This window comes from Mustela lutreola, chromosome 2 (assembly GCF_030435805.1).
Source record: "Mustela lutreola isolate mMusLut2 chromosome 2, mMusLut2.pri, whole genome shotgun sequence".
Classification (NCBI taxonomy): Eukaryota; Metazoa; Chordata; class Mammalia; order Carnivora; family Mustelidae; genus Mustela; species Mustela lutreola.
The window spans coordinates 132,115,244-132,129,646 of record NC_081291.1 but is presented as its reverse complement, the minus strand read 5'-3'; the positions used below and the strand labels follow the sequence as shown (position 1 = coordinate 132,129,646).

Genomic DNA, 14,403 nt, shown 5'->3' with positions numbered 1-14,403 from the left:
TATACCCACCAGGAACTTTCAGAGTTAATACATACTTTCTTTCAGAGACAAGATATATCGTTATTTCACTTTGAGCCTCATTTATGTGTGAGTTATTTTGGGTTAGATGCCACTAATTTTACCTCATGGCATGAGAGACTGTTGAAAGCTGAAGATCAGAAGACTGAGAAACAAGGAATATTGTGTTGGTTTGCTAAATTTAGCACAACTTGGATCCAGGGCATCTCAGGTTGTGAACCACTCACTGACCTGCCCTTGGTTCTCCTGTAATTCTTTGAAACCTAGAGCTTCTTTAACTTTATTATGGCCTTTGAATTAGGATTAACTCAGCAGGCTGGAAGAAGAGAGAAAAAGCCAGTACAGTGCTTTCGGAGTCAAGCCTTCATATGGACTTTTTTTTTTAATCAAAGTGTTACAATAGCTTTACAAAACATCTGAGTACCTCTTAAAGCAAATAGTTGCTCATGGATTAATTTTTATGTAAATGAACCAACTGGGTCTGAATTGAATATATTTAAAGTTAAAAGATTTGGTTTAGATTAATAAATTTAGCACATCATTTCTATCACTATTATTATATCATCAAGGAAAGTTAGGAACATTTATAAATAACTGGATTTGTCATTGTATAGAAATAGCAGAACACTGGCAATACAGGACGAAATAAAATAAGACTATAATTGTGAATATGGACATGTATATATTGTGTGTGTGTGTTTAAACTTCAGATAGATAGCCTTTTTTTTTTTTTGGTCTGCACTCAGGAAATTTAAATCAAGTTTAAATCAGAAAATTTCCCCTGGCTCTTACTAGCTGTTTGGCCTTAGGCACATTTTTTACATTTCTTTGGGCCTTAGTGTGTAAAATTAGAAAAATGATGCCATGCATGGAACTGTGAGGATTAACTGAAAACACATTTAATATATGTGATACCGTGCTTGGTACACAGTAGGTACTCAATATGTTTGTTCTTAGAGGACTTGTTTTTGAAAATGACTTTTCACTTAGATTTTCTGTTCTCCCTCATGGGGTTTAATCATTGTTGATATTAGATTGAACCAAAGAAAGTCTGCCACCACATAGACATTCAGACTTGGGAATAAAAACACGAATAAGTAAAACATGTTTTATATCTTTATTCTCAAGAACATAGTAGTTTTCTTTTTTGTTTTTGTTTTTGTTTTTTAAGCAAATGACACTGGGTCTGTTTTGTTTTTGTTTTTTAAGCTTATGACACTGGGTCTGGAGGTGAGGCAGTGTTCAGAGAATTTTGGCATCTTTGCCGAACTAATAATACTTTTGTTTGTATATATGTATGCAAACCTGTACTTATATCCCTATTGCAGATATACACACATAAAAATATGAGATTACACTTCAAGATGGTGAAAAGTTGTGTCATAAAAAATGATATGTCTAATAGGTTCCATTTTTGAGAGAGGAGAAAGACATTGTCATATTGGGGAAAGGAAGAATGGAAGGAATGGAACTTGGACTTGGCCTTGAATAATGATCCCTTGGGCTGGGATATGAGGAAAGGTATGTGATGGGAAGAAAGTAGGTTAATACTTTGGGGATAGAGAATATATATGACATAGATCTGATGGGAAGAAAATTAGCCTGTTTAGAGATATTTGGTATTTTGGTTTACTGAGAGGTCATTATTGAAGAGTGTAATCTTTTCAACTTTGTGTTTATTATTGCCTCCTTAAGGAGCTTTTGTAAACTCTTTTATTTTATTTTTTTTAATTTTAGAGATTGTCCCCTTCCCCTGTGAAGTTTTAATACCACAGATGTACTTTTATCTGTTTGTATACTGTGCTCCTTTATAGGACCCAAAACCACTGCATTAGCTAACATCTTTTTTCACCCCTCCCACCCAAGAACCAATTTTCATCTCCTTATGGGTGATGTCACCACTGCTAAGAAAGTGTACTATACTGGGACCAATAGCTCAGGAGCCTTTCATGTTCAGTTGAAAAGCATGTACCTTATTATCCTTCAGGATTTCATTATTCTCTTCATAATTTTGGATTTCATTCTTGATAGCTTGAGTGACCCTTTGGATAGTTTAAACCACAGGACATGGGGATCTTTCTTAATTTTCATTACCCTATACTGTTTCTGAATCTTAGTTATATAATCTTGTTGGATATGTAATGAGTGATGAATGTGTCTGTGTACGTGTATAGTATAAGCAAATAATATATTTGTGTGTGTGTATAAATGGTAGGATTTGTGTTGGAGGGAAAATGTTTTAATGGTCTCAAAATAACAGCTTTGCCTTAAGAGGAAGCATTATTGAGCTCAATTCTTGTATTTCACAGGATTCGGAACTATACCATGTACAGACAAGCATACAGCACGCAGCCCATCTATAAGTGCTGCCCGGGTCGGAGCCGGTGGGACCATGAACCTGGCTGCCCACACTGTAAGTTCTCATTCTTCCAATTCAACACTCTGTCACGAGAACTAATGGTTTCCCTGTTTTGGTCTCCAATCATACCATGCCTGTCAAGTTTTAGGCATCTTTAGAATCACCACAGATTCAGAACAACCCTTTGGACTGAAAATTCACATTTGACATGTGCAAAAAAAAAGCACAAAAAGCTTTTCTGTTAAGCATTCCTAATGACAGGTCAGAACTCAGAACCCAGAGAACTGTTGCTTTATATTCTGTCTCTTTATTTAAAAGACAGTTTATTTAAAGCCAGACAGGTTACACCTTGACTTTTATCTCCCTTTTCTGTTTGCCCCTTTCCATATCATCAAATTTGTAATCCACAGTTGATTCAAAAGTCTGGAGGGAAATCACTGTACTAAATCTAAATGGGATTTCTCAACCTGTGCTTGTCATGATTAATTGCAGAACTCTGGAGGCAGTTTACTTTTTAAGATGAGGTATGCAGTTCCTTTTGCAAACCTCTGGTGAGGGTGTTCCAGAACCTTTGGAGTATGTTTGACAGCACTCAAACAGCCGCACTCATGGCATTATAGAGTTCATTTATGCCCAGAGAAATGGCTCTGTTTAGCTACTCCCTTCCCTATGTGTTTATGGTTATTGTGAAGTCACTTAAAATGCTTCAGTGTGTTGCAATCAATGCAGCACCACAGTACAACCATTCATCTCTCCTGCTATCCTGTACCCTCGGGAGTTTGTAGGCATCCTGCTTCCTTCCCCACCGTGCTTCCTGCTCTTGAAATATCTTAGTGAAGTTGCCGCAGGCTTCCCATGTTAAGTAGGCTTAGTGTTGAGTGGTGCACCAAGGGTCAGGTGTATTTGCATGCTGTGTGAGACCACTGCAGCTGGCTGGTTTAAGCTCAGTTGAAAACATCTGCCCACAATGTCATTTCGACAATGCTATAAACTCCTGGAAATTAATGACTGTGAGATGACTGCTTTATATTGTTGATGACACCTGTCATAGTCCTTTGCCTCTGGTGAATATTAGTATTTCTCACTTGACTTTTCGATTGTTTTGGTCCCATGGTCATCTTCTCCATGGTAATTCTTTATCCTAGTGCTACCCAAACTTGGAAATGAATACAAATCACCTAGTATCAAGTTAAAATGTGGATTCTGATTCAGTAGGTCTGGGTAGAGTCTGAGAATCTGCATTGGTACAAGCTTCTAGGGCATGTGGATGATAACAGAGGCCCACATGGCTTTAAACAGTAAGGCCTTAACTTATCATGAAAACATTGTGTGATCTTGCCTTGAAATACAATTTCCAGATTGTATTTTCATTAGTGATGTACTGATGAGGATTTTCTTTTTCTCCTTCAACTCCATTTGTTCTCTCACCATCCTTGTCTACACTGCTTTTAGCTGTCTCTGCAGTGGGGACATGTTTCAATGGAAAGAGGTGCTCAGACAGTGAGGCCCAGTGGTGCCGGTGCTCAGAGGGTTTCCAAGGCCCCCACCGTCAATATGGTGAGTCGCCAACAAGACTATTTGATTAAGATTTGGAGCTGTCTGCTTTGCTTTTAGGGGCCAGCCAATTTTGTCGATTCAGACTAATGGCAGGGTTATCCCTCCAGAGACTGGAGAGCATTAAAAATGAGCCACTAAGCGAAAACCTACAACCTACAGGGTACTCAGCCTCACAAAATATGCTTTGCAGTTTAGTTTTAATTATTCACTATAAGAGTTCAAAGGGTAGCAGTAAGTACAAAATAGTCTGTTTTGTAAAGGAAATGGTAGCTTAATAAGAAAACCTCATTCTGACCTCAGATGTTAAATCTTTAACAGTGCAATGGTTTGAAAGTGCTGGTACAGTGTTTTTCTGTGAGGTATCTGTGGTTTGTGGATGAAGTGGGGATTAGCACAAATTCAATGTTATGTGATATTTGCTACTTTTGTGCCCTTTATTGAAAACACAACACAACAAAAAACCCAACACTTGCTTGATTCTCAAAGTATCAAAACTTAGTAACCTAATTTTCAAGGCTGGAGCTCTATCAACTGTCAATTTTGAACACATGCATTTGAAATATTTCTTGTATAGGAAATTTTCGAAACAGCCAATGATTTCTCTTTTACTGCATCTGCCATGAGATCGGGTGCTTTCAAAAGGATTTGTTTTGACTTGATCATCTGATTCTAATCTCCAGAGAATGTGACTGCATCTGCATTTATCTCTTCAGGGAAGAAAAAAAACCAAAATAAAACCTATATTATAGAAGCTAAAGAAATAGATGTAAAAAGCTAACAAAAATATTGTAGTCATTATCTTTTGCTGATTCTTTTGCCTTTTCTTATCTGTTATTTGGATCTTTGTGAATGAAATTGGAAGGTGGCTGAGAGCTCATCACTGGTGCCCATTTTTCTCCTCTGCTCTTGGTGTAAGGTTAAGGCTCACGTTTTTCATGAGTCACCTGGAAGCTATTCTTACAAATTAATCTGATACCCTTTTCTGGGCTGTTTGCTTTTCTTTTTCTTTTCTTCTTTTTTCTTTCTTTTTTTTTTTTTTTTTTTTTTTTTGACGAATTTGTGAATTAATGTGAAGCTGATTCTCAACCCCAATTTATTCTTTCACTATGGAATATTGATTCCGAAACAAGGGCTAGTGTATTCTTTGAGGTCTAGTGTATATCTTTACCTATTCTCATCATTTTTCAGAAGCTAACAGAAATTATACATTGACCCATGATAACAAGTTATTTTCCTTTAAAGAAATTGTTTCAATAACATCTGTAAAGCTGGTTTCCTCATCTTGATCAATAGCTGTGATGGGCTAATTACACATGTCATTGATTCATTAAGAATTTTAAAAATTAATTATTACTTTGTTAATTCATTTTGGTAGAACAAATCTTATAAAACATCAAATCCCTGAGGAGAAAGGTAATTAAGGAGAAATATGGTAATGATAATGACCTAGAAATTACACCTGGGTTAATTTATTCTTTATCTTCTACATCAGTACTTGATATTTTGATTATTTTAATCTCTTAACTTTTATATACCAAAGTAATGAAAATTCTTTCTGAAATTTAAGTTATATATATTTTTTTATTTTTCAATTTTGGTGATGAGAGTTCAATTTTGGTTGATGAGAGTACTGGATTATCTTAAATGTAGGCAGAATCAGTGTATTTCTTTCCACAGGTTTATTGATGTACCAGAAAGTTCTGGAAGTCATGAGAGACCAACCATACAAAATACCTTTGCAAAGTCTACATTTCATTTTTTGACATTATTGTCCAATTGTGTTTATCTTTAGATTTTGACACATTTCTTCTCTCACTGCAGAACTGCTCTGTTGAATTTAAAAAGAGAAAGGATGAATTCTGAGAGATATACAACCTGAAGTAGGAGTTTTGATGTTTCCTACATGGTATCATATTTATCCAACAAAATGAGATATCACAAAGTATGTAAATTTAAAAGGGTCTCAGGAATTTTAAAAGCTTCGTAGGAAATCAAATAATTGGGTAAATAAATGGAGACCCCAATTAAGAAAGGATGACATTAACTGAGTCTTGAAGTAGATTAAACATGAAAATCAAAAAAGAATGTTTTTTTGAAAGAATATAGTTGATAGGACATTACCCTATCAAACGGTTGAATGTAGTCTGGTGGTACTGCCTATAACTATCTCTTATTCAGCTGAATTTGCGTTCTCTTGTTTGAGTACATAATCATTGGTCTGATTGACACTAAACTTTCTCAGTATAGTATATATCACAGTGAAAGTAATTTTAATGTTTCTGAATTACATAAATAATTCAAATGATAAATTAATTCAAATTTTTAGAAATATCAAGTTATAAAACATTACCATATATACAATAAAGTAAAAATGCAGCTCTATTGCCTTCAGGTCATTCTTTTATGTTTATTAATATTCATATACATACATGCAATTTTACGTAAAGGAGATTATATCCTATATACTGTTTGGCATGAATTCCCCTCTTTTTTTTTTTTTTTTTTTTAAACCTACTCCTTTTTTCTCCCTCTTTCTTTCCAGCTTCTCTCCTCCCCAGTAGCATCCTCTTTTATATCTTTGTCTATGCTCATGTACTCATATACAAACAACTGTGTAATATTTTATGGTATAGACGTACCATACATTTTCAACCACCCATTTATTGATAAGCATTCACTTTGTTTCCAAGTTTTTGGCCCAATAATATGGCACTTTTATTTCTGTGATACAGACTTCCAGAAGTAGGATTCTTAGGGTCAAGAATATGTGTATTTTTAATTTTAATATATTTAAGGATCAAAATATTCATTTAAATTATTTGTAAAATGTTTTGTGGGCCATGGCACTGACTTTATAAACTTATTTGGTTGGGATGCATTAAAATCTAAATAAATGCTAATTATTTACTTATTTTTTGACATGTTAACATATAAGGAATCACTTATATCTTCATCCAAAACCAGAGATACGATAAAGTTTCTAGAATCAGGATTATAGTAAACATGGATTTATCTTAGGATAGGGTAATGTTGACTTTATTAGAGATATATGAGGGGTAAAAAGTCTAGAAAATGAACCAGATGGCCTATTAAAAATGGAGAAAATAATCTGGTCTTGGAGAGAGAAGGGACATGCTAATAACTGAGAGAAATGCTTGAAGTTAATAACGATTCTAAAATTACTGATCTACTTAACTCATTTGAAAAATTTGCCTCTAATAAGGAAAAATGAAGAAAATGAATTTGGACAATTAGGAAGTAATGAAGAGCTTTCTAAAATAACTATTGATTAAAGGAATCAGAGGGAATACTTTGAAGATTTGAACACATGCAAATCGGGCTAGATAGACGGTGGCAGAATTTTCTTTCTTTTTTAATTCTCTGGATCCAGGAAGAACAACTTGGAGTTTCATTAACACAAACAAAGTCATACCTTTTCTCCTCATCACTTACTTATTCCATCTTCCCTGTCTCTGGTCAGAAGTCAACTTGAATTATAATGTGCCTAATGGTTGGATGCTTGGACTCTGAGGTCTTCTTGTCTCTTTTATTCATATATTAATTAATGAATTAATTAATTCTTTCAGTTAATAAATATTCATGCTCTGTGCAAGATACTGAGATACCAAAACAAATATGGTATCTTGAGTGTGGTGGGGAATGGAGCCCAGGAAATCAGGGATTGTAATGTAGCTCACAAGTGCTATGGTGGAGGATTCTGTCCTAAAAGAAAAGAGGGGGAGGGTCCATCTGTATCATGCTACGCAGTGAGGGAAGTTTTCGCAGAAGAGTTGAAAATAAAAAAAATACAACTCATTCTTAAAGATAAACAGAACAGTGATATGAAATTGGACATAAGATATAGAATATTTCCCAGAGACATGAAAAACACAGCAAATTTAAGAAATAGTAATACTAATACAAGGAGTTCTCGTGGCTGTAATAAGTCATGTGTGTGGGATATGGCAAAAAATGAGCTTTTTTTAGGTTCAGGGCAGCAGTTCCTTAGCTTTTCTTGCTCCAGCCAAACCAGCTATTTCAGAACTGTCCACGCAAGTGGCTAATTGATGGGGTTCTGCAGGGACTTCGCCTTCCCTAAATTTAGCATCTGAGCAGGAAGTCCAGCTGCTGGGATTTCATTGCTTCTCTCTCATTCTCTTTTTTCTTCCTTTACTTCTTTTCTTTCTTTCTTTCATCCTTCCTTCCTTTTTTTTTTTTTTTTTTTGTTTTTAAAGTTTTATTTATTTGTTTTTGAGGGAGGGAGAGAGAGAGAGTGCACATGTGCACGTGGGTGGGGAGGGACAGAGGGAGAGGGAGAGAGAGAATCTCAAGTAGATTCCCTGCTGAGCACAGAGCCCAACATGGGGCTGGATCCTCAGGACCTGGAGATCATGACCTGAGCCCAGATCAAGAGTTGGATGCTTAACCAACTGAGCCACCCAAGTGCCCTGGGCATTTGGGATTTCTTGAGCATGTAACAGTGTTCGATGTTCTTCTACTCCTATGTCAGAGTCCCCAGTGTCTTCATTACTTCAGAGTGTGATGTTTATGCTCTTTATAGATGAAGTGTTTTAGGAATGCTGTCTGGTGACATGCAAGGCCGCAGAAGTTCTGAGGTTGAGGTTGGGTCTCATCACTGATTTCTCTTGAAGAAGTCATTTTGTATTCCTGATCCTCACTCAATGTTATCATTTGTAAAATAATAGCTCACATTTTCCTGAACACATTTCATATACCAGATACCATTCTAAACAATTTATATGGATTAAAATATTAATCTTTACAAGTCGATGAAGTGAAGATTCTTATTTGTCCCATTTTTGTATCTGACAGAGGTATGTGATGAAACAACCAGGAAGCAAAAAGATATGGGATCCATATCCATTTGTTCTGGCTTCAGAGCCTGTAAGCTTAACCTTCAAATTGCAGTTCCTTTATAAAAATACTTGATGTAGTTGCCTGTCTGCTAGTTTGTTATTTGTGAGAGTCACATGGGATAATGCCCGTGATCTGTAATTTGGAAAACATTATCCAAGCATTACTTCCTTTGATTGACTGAAAATTCTCTGAGTTTTTGTTTTGTTTTTTGAGAAGGAAGGGGAAGGGGTAGAGGGAGAAGGGGAGAGACAATCTTAGCAGGCTCCATGCCCAGTGTGGAGCCTGGTGCAGGGCTTGATCTCACAACCATGAGATCATGACCTGAGCTGAAATCGAGAGTCAGACATTTAACTGACTGAGCCACCCAGGTGCCCTAATTATCTGAGAATCTTAGAGGAAATGCACAAAATGAAGAGGAAAAGTCTCCTGTTGCTGTTTTGTTTCCCATCCTGTGGGAAATCTGGGCAAATCTTAGGTGTTGAGTCACAGGTTTGATTTGGAGTGAACCAGTAGGTTTCTCAAGAAATCCAGTGAGTTCTTTGCATGATGTATCTGTTCTATGTGAATAGGAGGTTGGACCAAAGAATTTTCAAAATGACTTGCCTACAAGAGCATTTTGGATCTGGGAAGTGGTATAGTTTGGTATACATGCCCCCTGCCAATTCGTATGTTGCAATCCTAACCCCCAGTAGTTCAGAATATGACTTTATTTGGAAGTAAGGTTGTTGCAGATATAGTTAGTTAAGGTGAGATTGCACTGGAATAGGGCAGTTCCCTAGTCCAGTGTGATTGGTGTCCTCATAAAAAGGGGAAATTTGTGCATAGAGGCACACACATAGGGAGAATGTCATGGGAAGATGATGAGGCTGATGCAGCTACACATGAAGGAAAGCCGAGGACTGCTAGTAAACTAGAAGCTAGAAGAGGTGCAGGAAGAGAGTTTTACTCACAGCCCTCGAACATTGGCAACCCTGCCGACAACTCGATCTTAGACTTCTAGCTTCCCTAACTATGAGATGATAAAAGCCAGGGCCAAAGCCTCTCAGTTTGTGGCACTTTGTTATAGCAGCCCTGGCAAAGTAATATAGGAAGTTAGAAAACATTTTCTTTTTCTCCACAGCTTCATTTCAGCAGTAGGCCTACTAAAACAATGACAATGGAGAAAAAATGGCAGGGGGTTTATAAAGAGCAAATCATTCTAAGAAATCTTGATGGCCTATTTTAATTGAATTATAAAATTAGTGTGGGAAGAAGATTTAATTTGGAAAAATGCAAAGTCATTAATTGAACACACTTAATAATCTGCAGTCCTAAATGAGCATTGTAAGGCAATTGTATGAAATGGAGCAGGTTATATTATGGAGATAAATTGATATGGGTTCTTAGCATGAGCTGACAGTGTAAAATCCAGTGTCATTTTGTTTGCCACATAAAGATGCATTGCGTTAGAGCCTTAAGCCCTCAAAAAGGTTCTGGCAAGTTCGTATTAAGGTGACTGCATTCTGCTTTACATAACTTCGCAGAAGATAGACAGTATTGACAGGAACTGGGACAAGTGCAGTGAAGGGATGGGTAGACCATTTATGAGGAAAATAAAGCAATAACTATCTGACATCTTCCTGTGAGCCTGCTAAAGGGACATTCTACTCTTTGGAATCCACTTGGAAAATTTACTGCCCAGGCACTGATTTGAAAGCAGCAACTTTAAAAAATGCTTTTACTAATACACCCTCACAGGAATGCTTTTCATGGCCAGTGTGAGTAAACATAAGATGCAATTTTAAAAAGGCTGCATGAGAATTGCCTGATACTGCAAATATGACAACCTTAGAGGAGAATGACCCAGCACCAGTGAGGCTTATATGATTCATGCCAAAAGTTGTCCTAAGTGCTTTAAGCATGTTGGCTCATTTAATACAACAGTCCTGTAAGGTAAGTGTCATGAATAGTTACGTATTAGAGATGACAGCCCTGTACGTAAAGGGAGGTTAAGCAACTTAGCTGCTATCATACATGTAGTAAATGATGGGGCCCGGGTGTAGACTCAGGCAGGATAGTTCTCCAGTTTGTCCTTACAACCACTGGGCAAGGCTGTTTCTTTAAAGTATGTATACTTTCCTGTCTATGAAAAATACAGTTGATGGCATGTTTCTAAAAGGGATTTATACTTTTTCATGTTTAAACCTGGTTAGTATGCTGAGAAAGGAGTCTTCCTACAAAAACTGTGAGCTTAATGATTCTCTTCCTTTAAAGTTTTGCTCATTGTACACATATGTATTGAGTGACTGTTTCTGACTTGTGTAAGAAATATGTAGCTTTGCTATCAAAAAGCTTATACTCCAGTTACAGAGATAGGAAGACCAATCATTATAATATGATGAACAGTGTTCTCAGAAACACATTAAAGGGGCATAGGAATGAGGTCATGTTGGGGAGTTGGACTTGGGAATTGTGGCAAATAAAAATGTAGATTAATGCCACGGCACTCATTATTGCCAAGCTAAATAGTTTGGATTGTGACTCCTCAGAAATGTAATGCCACTTGAGATTTTAAGAGGAGCATTTCATATATAAAGTGTTTTTTAAAGATACAGCTACATGAAGGTATCTCAATCCCAGATTTCAAGTTATACTACAGAGCTAAAGTAATAAAAAAAAACATACTAGTTCAACAATAGACACACGGATGAATGGAACAGGATAGAGAGCCCAGAGATAAACCCATACCCATATGGTCAGTTATTTTATGACAAAGGAGATAAGAATAGACAATGGAAAAAAGATAGTCTCTTCAATATGGAGTGGGAAAACAACAGCTACATGGAGAAGAATGAAAGTAGACCACTTTCTTATGTTACATATAAAAATAAATTTAAATGGTTTGAAGATCTAAATGTAAGATCTGAAACCTCTTCCCTAAAAGAGAACATAGGCAGTAATCTCTTCTACATTGCCATTAACAATATATTTTTGGATATGTGTCTTGAAATAAGGGAGACAAAAATAAAAATAAACTATTGGGACTACATCAAAATAAAAGGCTTTTACGCAATGGAGGAAGCAATAAACAAAATTAAAAAGCAACCTATCGAATGGGAGAAGATATTAGCAAATCATTTATTCAATAAGAGGATAATATAAAAAAATATATAAAGAACTTATACAACTCAATGCAAAAAAACAAGCAATCTGATTAAAAATGGGCAGATGACCTGAATAGACACTTTCCCAAAGAAGACATATGAATGGCTAATAGACAAAAAATCACCCATCATCTGGGAAATGCAAATCAAAACCACAATAAAGTATCACCTTACACAAATCAGAATGACTAGTATAAAAATACAAGAAATAGTTGTGTTGGCAAGGATATGGAGAAAAGGAAACTTTTGTATATTGTTGATGGGAATGTAATCTGGTACAGCCACTTTGGAAAACAGCGTGAAGCTTCCTTAAAAAATGAAAAATAGAAGGGTACCTGGGTGGCTCAGTGGGTTAAGCCTTTGACTTGGGTCATGATCTCAGGGTCCTGGGATTGAGCCCCACATCGGGCTCTCTGCTCAGCAGGGAGCCTGCTTCCCCCTTTCTCTCTCTGCCTGACTCTCTGTGTACTCGTGGTCTCTGTCTGTCAAATAAATAAATAAAATCTTAAAAAAAAAATGAAAAATAGAAATACCATATGATCCAGTAATCCCACTACTGGGTATTTAGTGAAAGAAAACAAAAACACTAATTCAAAATATGTATGCACCTGTATGTTTACTGCAATATTATTTCCAACAGACAAGATATGGAAGCAACCCAAGTGTCCATTGATTGATGAATGGATAAAGAAGAGTGGCGTATGTATACCATGGAATATTATTTAGCCATAAAAAATAAGACCTTGCCATTTCAGACAGCATGGATAGACTTAGAGGGCAGTATGCTAAGTGAAATAAGTCAAACAGAGAAAGACAAATACCGTAAGATTTAAGCTCTAAGTAGAATATAAAAAACAAAACAAACAAAAAAACAGACTCTTAAATACAGAGAACAATCTGGTGGTTGCCAGAAGGAAGGTGGGAGTGGGAATGAGTGAAATAGATGAAGGGATTAAAAGGTACCAGCTTCCAGTTATAAAATAAATAAATCATGGAGATGAAAAGTACAACATTGGAAATATAATCAGTAATACTGTAATAATGTTTTATGGTGATAGATGGTGGCTATACTTATCATAGTGAGCATCAATTAATGTATAGGATTGTTGAATCAATGTTGTTGTACACCTGAAACTAATATAATATTATAGGGTTTTTTTGTTTTTGTTTTGTTTTTTATTTGACAGAGAGAGAGAGAGATCACAAGTAGGCAGAGAGGCAGGCAGAGACGGGGGTGGGGGAAGCAGGCTCCCTGCTGAGCAGAGAGCCCGATGCAGGGTTTGATCTCAGGACCCTGGGATCATGACCTGAGCTGAAGGCAGAGGCTTTAACCCACTAAGGAACCCAGGAGCCCCCATAATAGTATATGTTAATTATACTTAAAAAAGATAAAAATGTAAAGATATAATTATGAAACAATAGAAAGAGGCTGAAACCCAAGGGAAAATAGGTTTTTATATCATTGAAATGGTCAAATCTTGCATGCACTCATTTCTTATTTTTCATTTCTTGCTGCCAGAAGTGGTTTGTTTGTTTTTTTAATTAATTTATTTATTTTTTAAAATATCAGACTTCTCTTATTCTAGTAGGTACAAGGTAAGTTATAAAACTGCCTCTTTTTATTTTTTTTCACTACAAGTTCACATCTTATTTTCTCTTAAGGAACCTAATGAACATAGTTGAAGAAAGAAATCCTGGATAAAAAAAAGTTAACATGCTCTACTGCAGAATACCGTTTATTTTTTTAAAAAAGAATAGTGTAGATGAGTTTTTGCTTGTCATATGAATTTGAAATATAGCATGTGTGTGTATGTTATGAGTTTTTACTCAGGCTTATTTATATTTAGGTATAGTGAACTAGAAATGCACTAACAACATCATTGTCAACAGAGGCTTTGGGGATGTATCAGTTTGGTTTGGGTAGTGCAATTTCATTTTTTAGTTATTTTTGAAAACATTAAATTCTTTAATTGATAATAAAAGTCTTCTAGTAATAGATATCAATGGAATGGAGCATTCCACTCTGTTCTGCAAGAGTTTAGGCTGGTCAGTGTTAGAAACTACTAATATGATAATCAATTATTAAAATGCCCTTAACTGATTAGGATGTTTTATGTTTTCTAAAGAAAAATGAAACTTCTCTTCAAGATTCTTGCTGTCAGGGCAGTTGGGTGAGTCTGCATTTGGAAGGTGGGGATAGGAGACAGGAGGAAGCACCTGGAGGGCCTGCTACCTCAGTGGTGTTCTCCGGACAAGACAGTACTAGCACCCAGTGAAATGGTGACAGACTGTTTTGATGGTGATTTAAATGTGCATTTCCTAAAAGAGACAAAATAGAAGAGCAGAGAAGATAATGCCAAACAAAAAATCAAATCCTAGATAAAACAAAGAGAGGAGAATAGTGATCATCAAGAGAATTGAGAGACTGGGTGATAATGAAGGTAGAGA

The 14,403-nt window shown here is 36.0% G+C and overlaps 1 long non-coding RNA gene across 1 annotated transcript in view; it reads left to right on the top strand.

Annotated features, from left to right (window-relative positions):
- The first annotated feature begins 2,324 nt into the window (after positions 1 to 2,324).
- The window catches only part of LOC131824894 (uncharacterized), a 269,250-nt gene continuing 257,171 nt past the window's right edge, over positions 2,325 to 14,403 (top strand). The window contains exons 1-2 of the long non-coding RNA XR_009351029.1: positions 2,325 to 2,431; positions 3,830 to 3,934. This is a non-coding gene — a long non-coding RNA (uncharacterized LOC131824894). The remainder of the gene's footprint in view (positions 2,432 to 3,829; positions 3,935 to 14,403) is intronic.